General features: G+C 40.7%; 1 non-coding gene across 1 annotated transcript; it reads right to left on the bottom strand.

Moving 5' to 3' along the window:
- Positions 1-3,673: 3,673 nt before the first annotated feature.
- LOC124038810 lies at positions 3,674-3,728 on the bottom strand. Its single transcript, XR_006839412.1, has one exon. It is a non-coding gene; the product is annotated as a U7 small nuclear RNA (small nuclear RNA).
- Between the last annotated feature and the right edge of the window lie 10,711 nt (positions 3,729-14,439).

The following is a 14,439-nucleotide window of genomic DNA, read 5'->3' as shown; positions in this document are numbered from 1 at the left end:
TAAGAGTGTAGGCAGGTCTACAGTACAATAATGACCATTCTTCAAGGCTCTGTCTGTTCACAAATCAAAGCTAATCTAAGAAAACAGAAGACACGCTCACTGATGCCTGGAAGGTGAGAAGGTTGAAGGAGTCGTTAGAGAGAGAGATGCTACAGTGTGTCTGTGGTCGGTGGTGGTTAACGCCCCCCCCCCCATCCTCCTCCACCCGTTTCCTACACCACCCTCACCCTCCTCTAGCCCTGCAGTAATATCACACCTAAATATAACTCACCCATTAAATTACTCTGACTCCTCCACTGATCCTTCTCCTGTTGTAGTATTCCCAGTTTGGGAGAGCAGCCTTCCACGCCTTGGACTATTTAACTCATCACAGAGGCCCAACGCTGCTGTGCACTAATACCCCTGAACCTGGTGTTGTCTCGCTAGCTAGTGCACAGCTCAGGCTCCCATCAAATATAATCATCACTCTCTCCTTTAACAAAACAAAGAAATCCTCCCTGGAAGTGTGTTTTGATGCAGGTTACCATGGTAATGAGTGTGTGTTGTATCTCTTCGGAGAGCTTGTTATGTGGCGGAGCAGTGCCGGGGCATCTCTGTGGCCTTGGTTCATCTGTCAAACTGGGTTTTTCTGCTTCAAAAAATAATGATCCAGGGCTGCACAGAGAGCCTGGGCTAAAGTATCTGCTTATTTAAGGTGGCTTTTGCTGCATTGTTCCATGCAGGTATCAGTAGCCTAACACCCCTGAGGAGAGGAGAAGAGGTCTATCTGCTATAGTGTTAGGCCTGTGGAGTGGTCTGCCGTGGGTTAGCTGTGGAGAGGAGAGAGCTCCGACACAGAGACAGACAAAAACAAACAAGCTCCCGTCACAAGTGCTAGATGGGCTTATTACCTTGTAAGAGATACAGGGGTTGTTATGCCTGTCTGTGGGAGTTTTTTACCAACAATATAAACTTTGATTTCCTGCCACGATGGATTGTACAATGAATCTTATCAAACTTTAATCCAATTGTTATATGATGAAACAACCGGTTAGCTAACCAATGTGATGGCTTTGGCTATAGGGAATAAGGGTTAGGGCAGCGTTTCCCAAACTCGGTCCTGGGGACCCCAAGGGGTGCACATTTTGGTTTTTGCCCTAGCACTACACAGCTGATATAAATAATGAACTCATCATCCAGATTTGATTGTTTGAATCAGCTGTGTAGTGCTATGGAAAAAAACAAAATGTGCACCCCTTGGGGTCCCCAGTTTCTGAGTTTTGGAAACACTGGGTTAGGGGTTGTCACAGATTTTCCTCAGAGTACAGACAGGAGGTGGCACCATGGCAGGAGGTCTCTTCCAGACAGTAATGATGGCAGCAGGTGAGACAGTGTTAGACTGCGGCCTGTAGACACCGACAGAAAGCCCCCTGATACCTCCTCTCCTCTCTATTGGCTGGCCTGCAGAAGGACCCTCCCCTGTGGCTACCCAAGGCCAGTCGCCCCCCTCTCCTCCTTCCATCTTCCTCCCCATTCTCCATTATAATTGAGCAGGGCTTTGAGATTTCTCCAACCTGCCTGGTGTTTTCCCAAAGCACTGCAGCCTTAAACCCACTATTCTCTCCGTCTTAAATAATCAGAGCAGTGCATGAAGGGAAGGCTTTTTTGGACCCCTGCTAGAAAGCCAAGCGGACCAAATCAGGCAGGTCTGAGAGAGAGTCGCTTCCTAAGGGAAGGACAGAAGAGTTCATAGTAGACTGGGAAAGTAGAATTGGGTAGTAGATCTGTTAAAGGCTGGAAAAGAGAAAACAGTAACCCCACCAGGGTGTAACCTATGGCTGTGTTCCAAGAGGCACCCTAGGGCCTAGGATGACATGCTAGCTCATAGGGCTCTTGTCAAATACATGTAATAGGATGCCTTGTGTTTTTAAGATAAAATTATGTCCATACACTCTTCAGACTATATATATTTCCAGGACTGGGTTGAGTTATTTTGGAACCACCGACAATGTTTCACATGTGGACTCCTGTTTACAACCTGTTGCTACTGGCTTACGGCTGTCTGCAAAGCACTTCGACCTGGAGCATTTGGGCTGATGATGAAATGGTGAGTAAAAAAATATCTATTCTAGCAAGCTTTGTGATAACTTTGCCAAATATCCATGGGAGACAATGTCTGGAGTAACCAGCCTGGCCAGGCTAACACAGATCGTGACTTTCGCCGACTTGTCAGGGGCTAGTAGCTTCATCGCTACGTAGGTAAAATTAGCTTGATAACTAGTGAGGTAGCTAATGCCAAAAGTGGATGAAGTGGATAGGTGAAATGTCAACACAGCTGGGACACCTTAGTTTCTGGAGACATGTTATTGACACGGCAGCGCAACAGTAGCAAGCAAAAAAGAGTAGCTAGCTAGCTAGAAGCAGTTGTTTGCTAGCTAACTATACACGTTTGGCTGGCTAACTAGGTAGCTAGCTAAGCATAGCTAACTGTGCAGTGGTGTCATGGCGTTGGAGAAGATGGCTGACGTTTTACGTGCTCCTAACCGAATATGTTGTTTTGTTAATTTTTTTGTGTTGTATGTAACTTTTTACATTTTTTAAAACTTATTCTGAGCATAATGTTTCTGCTACAGTCTCTTATGAAGGGGTGGCAGGTAGCCTAGCGGTTAGAGTGTTGGACTAGTAACTGAAAGGTTGCTAGATCGAATCCCTGAGCTGACAAGGTAAAAATCTGCCTTTCTGCCCCTGAACATGCAGTTAGCCCACTGTTCCTAAGTGTCATAGTTAAATAAAGGTAAAATAAAAAAGCTATACAAATTACCGAAAATAACTTCTGGACATCAGAACAGTGATTACTCACCACAAACTGGCAGAAGCTTTTTTTTTCATTAATGAGTCCAATGAACCCGACGTGAAGGACATACTACGTGAAGAGAAGACGAAGGTCGGGCTGCCTTCTGAGAATTTGTCGGGCCTGTTCTACTAGCTAACATGCAGAAAATTTGTAGGGAAGGTTAAACTACCAACGGGACATTAAAAACTGTAATATCTTAAAACCCCAACTTCCGATGCCTTCAAGGAACGGGACTCTCTATAAGATATCCCACTAGCTAACCATCAAACAGGCAAAGCATCAATACAGGACTAAGATCGAAAATAGAATGTGTCAGAGATTGCAAACTATTACAGACTACAAAGGAAGGTGGCATAGCCTAACTGAACTACTTCTATCCTTACGGGAAACATGCATGAAAAACTAGTCTCTGAATGTCCTCGAGTTGAACCCGCCAACATCTCTGGAAAGACCTGAAAATATCAGTAAAAAAACCTGTTTTTGCTTTGTCATTATGGGTTATTGTGTGTAGATTGCTGAGGGGAAAAAAATGTGGAAAAAGTCAAGGGGTCTGAATACTTTCTGGATAATACCGGTAATACTATACTATTCAATGTAGATATTTTGAGGACTTTACTGTGGTACTAACTGTAGTATGCTGTAGTATTTACAGTTAACTTTAGTATAAAACTGTAGTAAAAGAAAACTGTAGTATTTTCTATAGTAATTAATGTCGTGTTTTTGCGGATTGTAGTATACTGTAGTATTTACTGTGGTGTTATTGCGGACTGTAGTATTTTCATGGCCATTACAGTAGTGTTTAGTATAGTGTTTTTATTTTATTGTGTTTGACATAGAAGTGCAGGCTTTCTCCTTGAGGAAGCCTACTAGAGAAATATTAAAAGAGCAAATTGTCCATAAACTGTAGGTAGGTAGGACTGGGGTCTGTCATTAAGTCATTATATGGTCTATAATTGTGAACCATGCAGGTTTCTTACTTACAGGTGGCACAAATTGGGATATGGGGGAGGTAGTATTTACTATAGTTAGTGTTTTGAGGACATTACTGTAGTTTTTAATGCAGTGTTTTTAAAATGCAGTATACACATTCAATTGAGTAAGTTATTGTGAAGGTTTACCTACGTATGTTACTGTCAATACCATAATAACTCATACAAGCCCAGAAAACTGAGAAAGAGAGGATTCTCTCTCTCCCCCCAAAAATGCAAATTAGGTCACTGATCATTATCGTCCAACCCTGCTAAAAGTAGAGTAGATTAGTGTCAGGACTACAAGAAGGCGGGACAATCATGGGTGGCTTGACCTGTGTGTTGATGTACTATACACAGTGGGTAGGATCTTGGCAGCCTAAAGGAAGCAGGCCAGTGACAAGGCAGTCTGGTGGGGACAACAACGTCAACATCAGCAAGACAAAGGAGCTGGTCGTGGACTACAGGAAACGGGGCTGAGCATTACCCTATCCACATCGACAGGGTTGTAGTGGAGCGGGTCGAGAGCTTCAAGTTCCTCAGTGTCCACATCACAAAGGAGTTAACATGGTCCACACATACCAACGCAGTCGTGAAGAAGGCACGACAATGCCTCTTCCCTCTCAGGAGGCTGAAAAGATTAGGCAAGGACCCTCAGATCCTCAAAAAGTTCAACATCTGCATCATTGAGAGCATCTTGACTGGCTGCATTACTGCTTAATATGGCAACTGCTTGGCATCTGACCGTACCTCTTAATTTTTGTATTTGTATATGTAATTCCTTTCTTTTTTTTCTTTAGAGTGTGTAAATTGACATGAATGTTGTTGACAATATTTACAAAACAAATAAAAACAACAAACAAAGACTTTCTGCAAGGCAATAAAGGCAGATTGAAGCTCCGAACTAGCCTGCTCAGCCATGGGGGCAATAGCATACACAACAATGTCATCTGCATACAGGTGAAAGCATTATAATACTTAATTTTTTAAAACTTTTTTTTTTACAGATAAACCAGTATTGTTAATGTAAATTGTAAAAAGAACTGGACCAAGAATTGATCCCTGTGGGACACCCTTTGTTATGTCCAGAAAACCTGATTGAACACCATCAGTCAATACACACTGCATTCTTTCCGTTAAATAAGGTTGGTTCAGGTTGGTTCACAGGTTGGTTCAGGCCTATTGTAGAAAATCTCAGAATATGTAATGAGTGATCCATGGTGTCAAAAGCCTTAGACAGGTCAATAAAAAGTCTGCACAGTGTTTGTTCCTTTCCATACAATGAATAACATAATTTAAAACCATAGAAGCACAGAGATGGTGCTATGACCAGGTCTGAAATCCATCTGATGATAATTTAGAATACATTTAATAGTTAAAAAGGATCTAAGTTGAGTACTTACCAAGGATTCTAACATTTTAGCAAGGCAGGAGCGTTTGAAAATGGCGATATTATAGAAGTCACACAGGTCAACACCTTAATGAAGGGGGGTACATGGGCTGCTTTCTATAATAATTATAATAATTATAATATCAATAATAATGTATGAATGCATAAAAAGTAATAATACATTAATGCATTATAAATAATCAATATTAGTTCATAAAACATGTATTTTTGTGTACAGTTGCATTATAGATTGCAGTTCTGTTAAGTGAAAACAAAAACTGTAGTTAACTGGATCGAGTCCTAAGGAAACCCTTGGTCTGCAAAGACGTACCAGTGTAAGCAAGCCTCCGATGGGAAGTCAAATCAATGAGATGGTCTAGGCTCATAATTACTGCTCCTAAGGCAAGAGTAAGGAGAAATCAATGAAGTTAAGTATACAAAGCAAGAGGAGATGCCGTAGCGTTCGACACAAAGCAGACACACTTCATAAACCCCATTCACTCAATCAGCAGTCACAGCACCCTCCTCCCACTTTACACACACACACACACACACACACACACACACACACACACACACACACACACACACACACACACACACACACACACACACACACACACACACACACACACACACACACACACACACACACACACACACACACACACACACACACACACACACACACACACACACACACACACAGGTATTGTTATAATTAACTCTAATAATGTGATTTAAAAGGGACAACAAAATAAAAAATGATTCAGTAATGATAATAAAGAAAAAAAAGATAAGCTTGGTTTGGAAATCGCCATGTTTCTCATTCATGAGTTATTGATTTAGCGCTGAATCTATAAAAGAGCTGGGTTCTTTCCTTCCTCATTGTGCTTCTCTTTGCATCTTTTCATTCACTCCAGTGTAGAAATGTAAATGCTCTTCACGCTCATCCTACTACATCCCATTCTAAAGCTGTTTTAAAGCCACTTTAAAGTTATTCTAATAGTATTTCCATCCTTCCCAAGTAAAAAAGCCAAATTACACTTTAATGACAAACGCCCCACTTTCCTCTTCTCTCTTCTCTTCCTCTCCTATATTAAAAGTGACTTTCTCATAGCTACTTTGCACGATGGCCGAGGATGATCCCTGGCAGATCTGGTTCTGAAATAATCATGAACAGCTTTGTGCACTGTTGGGGGCTCTGATTAAAAGTAGTGCGCTATGTAAGGAATATGGTGCCTTTTGGGATGCAGATGAATCTTCCATCATCAGAACCTCACTAAGCAGAAGCTAGAAGCTGATACTGCTGTATATCTTCCATCCACTCTCATTAATGAATGCATATGTCAATCTTATCCGCACAATTAGAGTGCTCTTTCAAACTAAAACACAAACTCCACCTAAAAATGATTTTATTGCAATGCAATCCCACTCTCCTCATCCTTCCCTCCTCTTATCTTTTCTTCCATGTGCACAGATAGAGGATAGAGCCTCTGTGTGGCTGAAAGCAAGTTGCCTAAAAACTCCATCATATTTCGCCATCAGTTGGTGGTGGCACTCAATCCATAGCTGGTTAAAATTCAGTGGTGCTGGTACTAGAACACATCCTTGTGGACAGCTTTTTCATTTGTCATACCCTGTGCACAGGCAGACAGTGTATCACTGATAGAAGTGTATTTCCATCTCCACAATGTGTTCTATCTGCTGTTTCAGAACCAGGGTTCAGGATGGACACTAAATTTACCTTGATACAGTGCCTTGCGAAAGTATTCGGCCCCCTTGAACTTTGCGACCTTTTGCCACATTTCAGGCTTCAAACATAAAGATATAAAACTGTATTTTTTTGTGAAGAATCAAAAACAAGTGGGACACAATCATGAAGTGGAACGACATTTATTGGATATTTCAAACTTTTTTAACAAATCAAAAACGGAAAAATTGGGCGTGCAAAATTATTCAGCCCCAAGTTAATACTTTGTAGCACCACCTTTTGCTGTGATTACAGCTGTAAGTCGCTTGGGGTATGTCTCTATCAGTTTTGCACATCGAGAGACTGGAATTTTTTCCCATTCCTCCTTGCAAAACAGCTCGAGCTCAGTGAGGTTGGATGGAGAGCATTTGTGAACAGCAGTGTTCAGTTCTTTCCACAGATTCTCGATTGGATTCAGGTCTGGACTTTGACTTGGCCATTCTAACACCTGGATATGTTTATTTTTGAACCATTCCATTGTAGATTTTGCTTTATGTTTTGGATCATTGTCTTGTTGGAAGACAAAATCTCCGTCCCAGTCTCAGGTCTTTTGCAGACTCCATCAGGTTTTCTTCCAGAATGGTCCTGTATTTGGCTCCATCCATCTTCCCATCAATTTTAACCATTTTCCCTGTCCCTCCTGAAGAAAAGCAGGCCCAAACCATGATGCTGCCACCACCATGTTTGACAGTGGGGATGGTGTGTTCAGGGTGTTGCTTTTACACCAAACATAATGTTTTTCATTGTTGCCAAAAAGTTCAATTTTGGTTTCATCTGACCAGAGCACCTTCTTCCACATGTTTGGTGTCTCCCAGGTGGCTTGTGGCAAACTTTAAACTACACTTTTTATGGATATCTTTAAGAAATGGCTTTCTTCTTGCCACTCTTCCATAAAGGCCAGATTTGTGCAATATACGACTGATTGTTGTCCTATGGACAGAGTCTCCCACCTCAGCTGTAGATCTCTGCAGTTCATCCAGAGTGATCATGGCCCTCTTGGCTGCATCTCTGATCAGTCTTCTCCTTGTATGAGCTGAAAGTTTAGAGGGACGGCCAGGTCTTGGTAGATTTGCAGTGGTCTGATACTCCTTCCATTTCAATATTATCGCTTGCACAGTGCTCCTTGGGATGTTTAAAGCTTGGGAAATCTTTTTGTATCCAAATTCGGCTTTAAACTTCTTCACAACAGTATCTCGGACCTGCCTGGTGTGTTCCTTGTTCTTCATGATGCTCTCTGCGCTTTTAACGGACCTCTGAGACTATCACAGTGCAGGTGCATTTATACGGAGACTTGATTACACACAGGTGGATTGTATTTATCATCATTAGTCATTTAGGTCAACATTGGATCATTCAGAGATCCTCACTGAACTTCTGGAGAGAGTTTGCTGCACTGAAAGTAAAGGGGCTGAATAATTTTGCACGCCCAATTTTTCAGTTTTTGATTTGTTAAAAAAGTTTGAAATATCCAATAAATGTCATTCCACTTTATGATTGTGTCCCACTTGTTGTTGATTCTTTACAAAAAAATACAGTTTTATATCTTTATGTTTGAAGCCTGAAATGTGGCAAAAGGTCGCAAAGTTCAAGGGGGCCGAATACTTTCGCAAGGCACTGTATATGCACATTGTTAATTGATACTTAAGCAATAAGGCCAGAGGGGGTGTGGTATGTGGCCAATGTACTTGTGTATATGGCCAACATACTACGGCTAAGGGCTGTTCTTATGCACAATGCAACACTGAGTGTGTGGATACAGCCCTTAGCCGTGGTACATTCGCCACATACCACAAACCCCTGAGGTGTCTTATTGTGATTATAATCTGGTTACCAACATAATTAGAGCAGTACAAATCCATGTTTTGTCATACCCATGGTATGTGGTCTGATATACCACGGCTACCAGACAATCAGCATTCAGGGATCAAACCACCCAATGTATAGTACATAATATAAACTGGGAAACAATTTAAGTTGATTTCCAAAATACTATATCCAACAACTTTTTACATTTGTTTTTTTTGTCAACACTTTGCCCCTATAACTATGTCACTAATATATAATAATAATATAATAATAATAATATATGCCATTTAGCAGACGCTTTTATCCAAAGCGACTTACAGTCATGTGTGCATACATTCTACGTATGGGTGGTCCCGGGGATCGAACCCACTACCCTGGCGTTACAAGCGCTATGCTCTACCAACTGAGCTACAGAACTAGCACAGTTACAACTGTGTTAACAACATAGTAGCCTAAGTTTTACCATGTAATTACATGGCTGTAGAGGAATCAGTTATTGCACAATTGGAACAAGGAATGTGTAATTACACATTCACTTGCTGCAGGTTATTCCACATGTGTGTAACGACTTATTGCACTGTTTCTTGTCCCACTATATAACTCACGTTTTGTGATTGCATGTTTGAAAGTCACCTGTGAATTACCATGTTAATGACAGGGTGTGACTGGTATTACATGTGTATTCATGGTCTGATTTTGGTTTGAGTTATTAACACAGTTAGTGGTAGTTACATAGTAATAGGGGCAACTTAGTGTAACGTGTTACCGTGTTTTTAATCAGACATAATTGCTTATGGGTAACTTCATGAGTGTGTAAAATACTACTGTTCTCAGATTTTCTTATGAATAGATTTTAGATGTGTGTGAAAACGTTGGTTTTGCCAAACGCTATACATCCATTGTTTAGCTGGAATGGAGTGTTCGTATCCTATATATTTGACTGTGATATTTGACTGTAATATAGTCTCACCTAGCTATCTTAACAAGATGAGTGCACTTCCTGTAAGTCACTCTGGATAAGAGCATATGCTAAATGACTAAACGTAAAATGTAAATGTTTTACAAACAGATCTCATGTTATAGTATTGCATTTTCTTAAACATTGATGTCATATATATTTCAATATCAAACATTTTGTTATATTACTTGACTGTGTAAAGCCTAGCAGTACTACTTATTTCCCTGAAAGTGGGGCAGATATGTAGCATAAAAAAATATTATTTGTCTCTCTGAAATTAAACCATCAAGGTATAGCGTTTTGGAATGAAAAGTCCAACATAAATGTTTTGCCTTTCAGTCTTTAGACCCGGGATTCAATTAAAGGCACATTATCGACAAGTACACTGCTCTGTCGACAATGTGCCTTTTACAGACGATTTCCTTTGCGTTCGTGGAGATTGAATCCCCAGCAAATGCTACGGACATCGACTCAAGCGTAAATTGCCTTTCAAAAGTCATGTGGAGTGCGCTTGTCAACAATAAGCCTTGTAATGACGACTAAACCTACAGTAAAGGGAAAGGGGGACACCTAGTCAGTTGTACAACTGAATGCATTCAACTGAAATGTGTCTTCCTCATTTAACCCTCTGAATCAAGAGATGTTCGGGGGCTGCCATAATCGTATGGTAGCATAAACAGGCACATCCGAGTTCTTGACAACTTGAGCATTAACGCTAATGACAGTTCTTCTGTAGGTGTACATAGTTAATATTTAAAATAATAATTAGCAATGCAAATGTATCATTATCACATTAGAAATAACTGTGTGATGAGGGAAACTGGCCTGTCTCGTTACACTAATGGAATTAGCAGAATTTTTGTAATCATGAATAACTAGTGACAATACTCTCAGTATATAAGGCGAGGCGAGACGAGACGAGACAAGGCGAGACCCAGATGCAGACATGGGAGGCAGACTGTTCCAGTCTTGATATTTATTAAACACTTCTTAAGGGGTAGGCAAGAGAATGGTCGTGGACAGGCAAAAGGTCAAAACCAGTTCAGGAGGTACAGAGTGGCATGCAGGCTTGAGGTCAGGGCAGGCAGAATGGTCAGGCAGGCGGGTGCGGAGTCCAGAAAAAGGGCGAGGGTCAAAAACCGGGAGAACTAGCAAAAGAGAATACAAGCAGGAGTATGGGAAAAACACTGGTTGACTTGAAAGGCATACAAGGCGAACTGGCACAGAGACACAGGAAACACAGGGATATATACACCAGGGAAAAAGCAACACCTGGAGGGGATGGAGACAATCACAAGACAGGTGTAACCGATCAGGGTGTGGAACAGATTAACAATTACTACCAAGGTAAGGGTTCTGCTGTCACTGTCTTTTAGTACTGTGCTGTGCTGTGCTGTGCTTAATCAATATGGGTCAGCTTAATAATACCTACAGTAGTCTACACACCCATGCTGGAGTTTTGAGCCAAAATAAAAGTTTTAGCTTCACTGTCCAAATAAATACATGGGAGAGTGTATATGTCGTTTTGGCTAGTAGGGTAACACTAAGCCAACAGGTATAATGCTTTATCATTTATTATAAGCATGTATGAACTTTCATAATGTCTCATTATAATTAAGCAATAAGGCCTGAGGTGTGGTATATGGCCAATATACTGTACCACGCCTAAGGACTGTTCATAAGCACGACACAACGCCGAGGTGCCTTATTTCTATTATAAACTGGTTTCCAATGTAATTAGAACAGGAAAAATACATACTTTGTCATACCTTATTCCACGGTCTCATATACCACGGCTGTCAGCCAATCAGCATTTAGGGCTCTGTCACGCCTTGGTCATTGTATCTTGTGTTTTTGTTATATGTTTGGGTAGGCCAGGGTGTGACATGGGTTTATATGTTGTATTTCGTATTAGGGTTTGTATTAATTGGGAGTGTGTATTATTAGGGGTGTGTCTAGTTAGGCTTGGCTGCCTGAGGCGATTCCTAATTGGAGTCAGCTGATTCTAGTTGTCTCGGATTGGGAACCGTATTTAGGTAGCCTGTGTGCGCGTTGTATTTCGTGGGTGATTGTACCTGTCTTAGTGTTAGACACCAGATAGGCTGTATTAGTTTCATTCGTTTGTTGGTTTCTTCTTCGTTATTTCATGTACTGTATTAGCTTCATTAAAAGTCATGAGTAACCTACGCGCTGCATTTCGGTCTGACTTTCTACAAACAACAGACGAAGATGATTACAGGCTCGAACCACTCAGTTTATAATGGCATCGATAAACTGGGTGGTTCGAGCCCTGAATGCTGATTGGCTGACAACCATGGTATATTAATTTTTACTGCTCTAAATACGTTGGTAACCATTTTATAATAGCAATAAGGCACCTCGGGGGGTTGTGATACATGGAAATATACCGCGGCTCTGCGTTGCGTCGTGCCGAAGAACAGCCCTTAGCCGTGGTATACTGGCCATATACCACACATCCTCGGGCCTTATTGCTTAAATAGCTATTTTTAATGGGTTGAATATAGCTGTCATTTAGTCAGGGTTATTAAGAGATGATAATAAGACATTAAATGGGGCATCCGATGCAATATATGTGTTTGCGTTAAGTGGGCTAAGGGGTATTGAAAAATAACAGCAGTGCTCTCTCAAACCAATTTTTTGTTTTTTGTTTACTACATATGGGGTAGTATAAACAGGTTCACCAAGAGCAACTTAAATAAGTCTAATGCTCTTAAATAAGTGTAAGGCTTTTAAATAAATCTAATGCATTTTAAAAGTTTTGAGTGCCTGAGTCTTCTCCTCCTTACTCTCTTAGAGAGGAGAGGGCATCTCCGTTACTCAATGCCTGCATCCCAAACGACACCCTATTCCTTAATAAGTGAACAACTTTTGACCAGAGTCCTATGGGCCCTGGTCAAAAGTAATGCACTATATAGAGAATAGGGTGCCATTTGGGACGTACCCCGCGAGAGTAAATTAGAACCACAAATTATTAATCTACTAACACTAGTCAGTCCATCAGTCAGTCAGCCATCAGCGGAAATAGTGCTTACTGGTGGTTAATGTACTACGAAGAGCTTAAAGTGCATTTATTTATTTGAAAGTAAATATTCTCCATGACTGATAACTGACCATAGATATCTCCCATCTGTCCCATTGATCAGCTGCTATATGAAAAAAAAACCAGAGTAAAAAAAAAATGCTAACCTTGACAAATTATCATCATCTACAGCACCAGTCAAAAGTTTGGACACACCTACTCATTCAAGGGTATTTCTTAATTTTACTATTTTCTACATTGTCGAATAATAGTGAAGACATCAAAACTATGAAATAACACATATGAATCATGTAGTAACCAAAAAAGTGTTAAACACATCAAAATATATTTTATATTTTGGTTTCTTCAAAGTAGCCTCCTTTTGCCTTGATGGCAGCTTTGCATGCTCTTGGCATTCTCTCAACCAGCATCATGAGGAATGCTTTTCCAACTGTCTTGAAGGAGTTCCCACATATGCTGAGCACTTGTTGGCTGAGTGAAGGAAAGCAGCCAACAAGTGCTCAGCATATGTGGGAACTCCTTTAAATAGTAAAATAGTAGTAAAGTAGTAAAGAAAAACCCTGAAATGAGTAGGTGTGTCCAAACTTTTGACTTTCGACATCCACCCACAATCTCTTGGCCATCCCCATTGGACAGTAAACTTTATGCCAACCTGGTCTCAGAGCATTTTGGATTATTATCTAAGGAAAATCTGAGACACTCCGTTCCTTATGACATCTTATGGTATGTATTAATTTGTGGATGTCCGTTATTCATTTCGTATGATTTCGTATATATATTATGAATTACAATTTGTATTATATGTTACGAATTTGTAAAACCTTCAATATGTTATGAACTTGCAAAACGTAGTATATGTTGTGCATTTTAGTTAGGTGGCTAACGTTAGCTAGGCTAGGGGTTAGGGTTAAGGTTAGGGTGAAGTTTAAGAGTTAGGTTACAGGCTTAATGTTTGGGTTAGGGGAAGAGTTAGCTAAAAGGGTTAAGGATAGGGTTAGGGTTAGTTATCATACTAAGCAGTTGCAAAGTAGCTAAAAATTAGTAAGTAGTTGAAAAGTTACTAATTAGCTAAAATAGTCTTTGATGAGATTCAAACTTGCAACTTTTGGGAAAGGGAAAGGGGAATACCTAGACAGTTGTACAACTGAATGCCCTCAACTGAAATGTGTCTTCCTCATTTAACCCAACCCCTCTGAATCAGAGAGGTGCGGGGGGCTGCCTTAATCGACATCCACATCTTCGGTGCCCGGGGAACAGTGGGTTATCTGCCTTGCTCAGCGGCAGAATGACAGACTTTTATCTTGTCATCTCGGGGATTCGATCCATCAACCTTTTGGTTACTGGCCCAACGCTCTGGTTGATAGATGTTTGCGTTATACTCACACCCCGACCAACCACCCTACTTTCGCTTTTGCCTTAAGTAACCATCTGTTTTATGTAACCATACGTAACATACAGTATCATCCTAATTTGAGTGTCACAGATTTACATGTACTATGTTACGCCTAGTCTATGAGACCAGGCTGTTTATGTTTACTGTATTGCTCATCATTTTACATTTTAGTCATTTAGCAGATGCTCTTATCCACAGCAACTTACAGTAGTGAGTGCATACATTTCTATACTGTTCCCCCATGGGAATCAAACCTCCAACCCTGGCGTTGCATGCA

The sequence above is a fragment of the Oncorhynchus gorbuscha genome, linkage group LG06 (assembly GCF_021184085.1).
Source record: "Oncorhynchus gorbuscha isolate QuinsamMale2020 ecotype Even-year linkage group LG06, OgorEven_v1.0, whole genome shotgun sequence".
Taxonomy (NCBI): domain Eukaryota; kingdom Metazoa; phylum Chordata; class Actinopteri; order Salmoniformes; family Salmonidae; genus Oncorhynchus; species Oncorhynchus gorbuscha.
This window is presented reverse-complemented; position numbering and strand designations above follow the sequence as displayed.